This window comes from Solanum pennellii, chromosome 11, assembly GCF_001406875.1.
Source record: "Solanum pennellii chromosome 11, SPENNV200".
In the NCBI taxonomy this organism is placed as follows: domain Eukaryota; kingdom Viridiplantae; phylum Streptophyta; class Magnoliopsida; order Solanales; family Solanaceae; genus Solanum; species Solanum pennellii.
The window spans coordinates 40753911-40759303 of record NC_028647.1 but is presented as its reverse complement, the minus strand read 5'-3'; the positions used below and the strand labels follow the sequence as shown (position 1 = coordinate 40759303).

Sequence of the window (5393 nt, the reverse complement as noted above, 5' to 3'; positions counted from 1 at the left end):
CCTCAGTTATAAATGCATAATTACCAGATTAATTGGTGCATTCTTAGTTTGTATGTTAAGTTCGAGTTACCCAGTATTTACAGAAATTCAGCTATAATCAGTTAATTTACAGAATTCATTGGGAGTAGCATAATACCAAGTTTGACTAGGGTTTAGCGTACCCAATAGTCCCAGAACTACTAGCCAAGTAGGTTGTAAGTCCCCTCTGTGGGCAATAAGTTTAGTGATCAAGCCAGCATGACTTTATACCTTTGGCCGGGTATATTGGGTCCTCTCGATGGGGCGTGTACATTGGACTCCACATTTAGCTCATGTGGTTTTATTATCGATTATTAGTAGCTTCCACAGTTCAGTCAGACTCTCTGCATTGACCATTTATCAGTATATTCAGTATTCATTTTCAGCATGTTATAAATTGGTAGTTAGCTCAGAAATCAGCACATCACGTTCAGATTATTATACTTGTTTTTGTGCTTGTTCAATTATGTTTTATTTCAGCTTTACTCTATCCTACATGCTCATTACCTTTCAAGTATTGACACGTACGTGCGCTACATCTTCTCATGATGTAGGTTCAGGTTCTCAGCATCCAGATCACGCATAGATCGATTTCCCAATCTCCAGTTCAGCAGATTCAGTGGTGACTCCTCATTCTCCGAGGAAAACAGTCATGAGTTTCACTTCACTCTTTAGTCATTTATTTTCAGTTTTTGCTAGATTTAGCTGGGGCTTGTCCCAATATTTCTAGTCTAGTTTAGAGGCTATTTTCAGACATAGTTAGATTCAGCTTAGTATTGAGTTAATATTTCTTTTGTATAAAACTCATTGTTTTCAAAAATCTCACTTATAGCATATGGGTAATCCCCATCTTTTCATTTTAAGTATGATTTAGCTTCTGCAACAATTTATTATCTTTAGTATGCTCATGATAATGCCAGCAGGGTTAGCTTGGGATCACCTGTGGTCCTAGGTTCTGTGTCCGCGTCTCGGGGATAGTTCGGGGCATGACATTCACATTTTTGGTAGGAATGTAAGGACCATAAAAACCAAGTCCCATAGCTCACTGTATTTTGCCATAATATACTTATGCAGTCTGTTGTTCCACCACCGGTAGCACTTACGGTTGGAACGAGGAGGACATATGGTAGACTTACCTTCTTCTAGACTTGGTGAGGCCACCATTCCTTCAGTATATCTTCTATAGGTTTTAACCATATAGAGAATCCAAAGCTCTGATACCACTTGTAAGAATGTATGCACCCACCAATCAGTCAAGGACCAGGTCCCTTAACTCAGTAAGAACAGTAACTGAGAATATGCGTCCACTTATTTCGGTGTGACTAGGTCCTCAACACAGTTACAATAACAAACAGTAAGATAAGCGTTGAATGTAAAGATTGACATAAAACTTTACGTGGAAACCTCCTTGCTGAAGGGAGGAAAACCATGACCTATTCTCAACAGAACTTCTCAAACTGCTTCCACAAATCTTCTCCAAGAAAAAGTAAAGTGACTTTAAAAAATGAGATAAACATGCTAATCTGCACTCTATCCAATACTTCTTGTTACTTAGCTGAGCCAGAGTAGATAAAACAATACCCACTATACTAACCCTCACCGGTTGATATAAATTTTTCTAAGAGGATACCATTCCGCCCACTAAACCACTACCCATTGGACGATTTAGATTTTGACTAAGAAACAACAATGTTTCCCACTAAATCACATAACTCTAGATGATTTAGACTTTTAGAAACCAAAACAAGATTTGAATCCTGTATAGATTAAGATCAAATTTACAATGTAAGCACATAAGACACAAAGCTATAAATACAATAAAGAATCTTCTTCAATCTATCAGGTCCCTTTGGTGAGTTGAGCAATGTTCTTCCTTAAAGATGGAAAATCATAAGTTTGTGTTTGTTGGAAATATATAATATAAATCACCACAGACTCGTTGACCATCCCATCAGCTGAAGGCCCGGTGTTAGAAAAGTTATGCACCTACCACATCAGAAGTGATAACTTTTTTGACAGTTGTTTTGTGACCTTTTCAAATCGTAGCCTTGCCTTGTGATTTCTTGAAAAGGCTTGTTGGCTGACTATCTTCTTTAGATGACTGAATTTATTTGTTGTTTTTCATGTTAACTATGTCAATCATAAAGATTTATTGACCATTGGACAAACAACTACCCCCATTCTGATTGGTGTAGTACGTTGAAGCCTCACTAACCCCTGACACGACATCTTTACAGTTGTTCTCAACAATGAATCTAAATGAGAGAACTTAACAAAGGACCAGTCCCTTTGTCTGTGAGTCACTGAAACAGACAATCTCGTCCGCTCTTCCTATTCCTGTAGGAAACTACACTTTTTACCTACCACCTGAATGATAACTTTACATCTGTACCCCATTAGTATCTGGGTGAGAGCACTCTGCCATGGACCAGGTTGTTACATTTGCGAGGATCATCAAAACACCTAGAATATAACAAGGTTGGAAGACAACAATGGATTGTGCATGTTGGAACAATGAATGCTGGCACATGTCCTACTCAATAAGAGAAGATGGTGAGAAATTGAAATCACTCTTTAAATCACATAAGCTGAGGAAATTACTTCCAATCAACATCCAGCTCCATGGTACAAAATTAAGCTAAGCAAGAGGGTGCTGCATAACGTACTTCTAAGACTAACATCCTTAAGGGAATTGTCATTGCCATGCTATGAGATTGTTGAGTTTCCAAATGACTTGTTTATAAAATTAAAGCTCCTGAAATTTTTGGATATTTCTTAGACAAAAGGTTGCCAGATTTTATTTATGAATTGTATATCTTAAAGACACTTCTCCTGTCATATTGTGCTGATCTTGAGGAGTTACCGTTGTGGATGAAGGTGTTGATTAACTTGCGTCATCTTGACATAGCAACACGTATCGCTTGAAGGTGCCGCTACATCTGAACAAAATGAAAAGTTTCCAAGTGTTAGTGGGAGCCAAGTTTCTTCTAGGCGGTTGGAGAATGGAAGATTTGGTTGAAGCAAAGAACTTGTATGGATCTTATCGTTCGTAGAGTTGCATAATGTGGTTAATAGAAGGGAAGTTGTGAACGCAAAGATGAGGGATAAAAATCATGTTGACAAGTTACTTTGGAGTGGAGTAAAAGTAGTATTGCGGACAATTCACAAACTAAAAGAGACATACTTGATGAGCTACACCAACATAAAAACATAAAAGAAGTCGAAATTACTGGATATAGAGGCACAAAATTTTTAAATTGGCTAGCTGATCCTTTGTTTCTTATGCTAGTACAATTGTCGATTGATAACAACAAGAACTGTTATTCCTTGCCAGCACATAAAAGAAGTTGATATCACCGGATATAGAGGGATAACTCCCTTGTTTGAAAATCCTTTGGATTACAGGGATACATGAATAACAGAGGTGACAGAAGAAATCTATGGCAGTTTGTCCTCCAAAAAGCCTTTTATCTATCTTGAGAAGCTCGAATTTGAAGATATATCGGAGTGGAAGTATTTGCACGTACTAGGAAATGGAGTGTTCCCTACACTTAAGAAGCATAAAATTAAAAATTGCCCTGAACTCATTTTGGAGACACCCATCTAACTGTCAAGTTTAAAAAAGTTTGAAGTTAGTGGTTGTCCAAAGGTTGGAGTAGTTTTTGATGAGGCGCAACTATTTAGATCCCAACTTGAGGTAATGAGGCAGATTGAGGAATTACATATTATTGATTGTAACTCTCTTACCTCCTTTCATTTTAGCATGCTGTCCAGTGCCTTGAAGACAATAGAGATATGTAATACCCTACATTACAATAAGGGCATTTTTGTCTTTTTATTTAAAAAAATAGACGCAGATTGTTGGTTTGTTTTAATGACCAAAATGTGTTTTTTCAAAAAGGGGGATTACAGTCTAAAGCCCCAAAAATATGAAAGGCTTCAAGCTGAAGCAAAGGTCTGCGAGCCGCAAGCTGCAGCAAATTTAAAAAAAAAAAAAGAAGCAGGGATTAGGGATGGGAATATCAGCATAAAACAACAAAAATAGATGAAGAAAACAATTTGAATCGATAGAGAAGAAAGAGAAACATCACGAAGCAAGGTATATACGCAGAAAGTATAGAAGGGTTCAAAAAAATTAAACAGAGTGGAGGTAAATCTATTCCTTCATGTAAACATTGCCTTGATCATTAGTAGTTTTGCCATGAGTGATTCTTAACCTAGGTAATCTTTTCTGTGGGCAGCAATTTTACTACCAGAGGCAGTGATTTAGACATTCGAATGTAATTTTAAGAAAAAAGTAGAAGAATAAGTAGTGAAAATTGGCCGAAGTTAGGAGATAGTGCATTAGCAAAAATACTTATGAATTGATAGTTATAATTTAGCAATTTGACGAAAAATGTAGTCCAAAAGAGAAAAATCTTTATCGTAGTTTATGAAATAGCCTTAACAAGGAATTAACTCGAGATCAATATTATATGATTATAGATTAATCGATGGAAGCCCTATGGATTGCTTGCGATTACAAGTTTGATATTTCAACACGAATATCGTGAGTAGTCATCATACTGCAGTTTGTATTTGACAAATTGCATGATTTTATATTGTTTATAAAGTAAATGTGTTTATCGACTATTTTGAACTTGCAGGTGGGACAAGTCTTTGAGTTGAGATGATCTTATTCTTACAATATATGATTACTATTATTGAAAAGTTTTTAAACTTATTTGAGAAATAGTATTTTGACAGGTGATCGTTGAACTTTGAAATGATATGTTTTGATAAGATTTAAATGTTCTATTTGATTTTGAAATGTTTTTACTGATTACAAGAAGAATATAAATGGGAGTAGACCTTGATGAATCCCCTAGCTAATGACGGAATTGTTAGACCTGGTGCACCTTGTAGTTACTGATTTCTAATAAAGCCCTTACTAGTAAGAAGGTAGAATGAGTATAGTGTTACTGATATCCCTCGAGTAGGGATCTACTGCTATGAATATTTAACTCCTTTATGAGGAGTTCACTGTTATTGGTTACATCTTAAAGAGAAGGTCACTTTGATTACATGATTCATCCTTGGAAACCTCCTAGATATAATATTTGATATGGAAGTGTTTTTCTGAGGTTACTACTATAACATTTGATACGAAATTGTTTTTGTGAGTTTCCAATTATAACTATTTGATATGGAAATGTCTTTCTGAGTTTACTACTTTAAGATTTGATATGAAAGTGTTTTTTGAGTTTACTGTTAAGTATTTACATTGATTTTTCTTAAATAAGGCACATAAGATTAAATATTGTTACCGTTTCTGAAAAGACAATGATTTTATCATCTTGACTATCATACTAGCATGTTTATTGACTTGTGCCTTG

At 35.7% G+C, this 5393-nt stretch overlaps 1 pseudogene; it reads left to right on the top strand.

The window, feature by feature from the left end:
* The first annotated feature begins 2510 nt into the window (after positions 1–2510).
* Positions 2511–4681, top strand: LOC107003839 (annotated as a pseudogene).
* Positions 4682–5393: the final 712 nt, after the last annotated feature.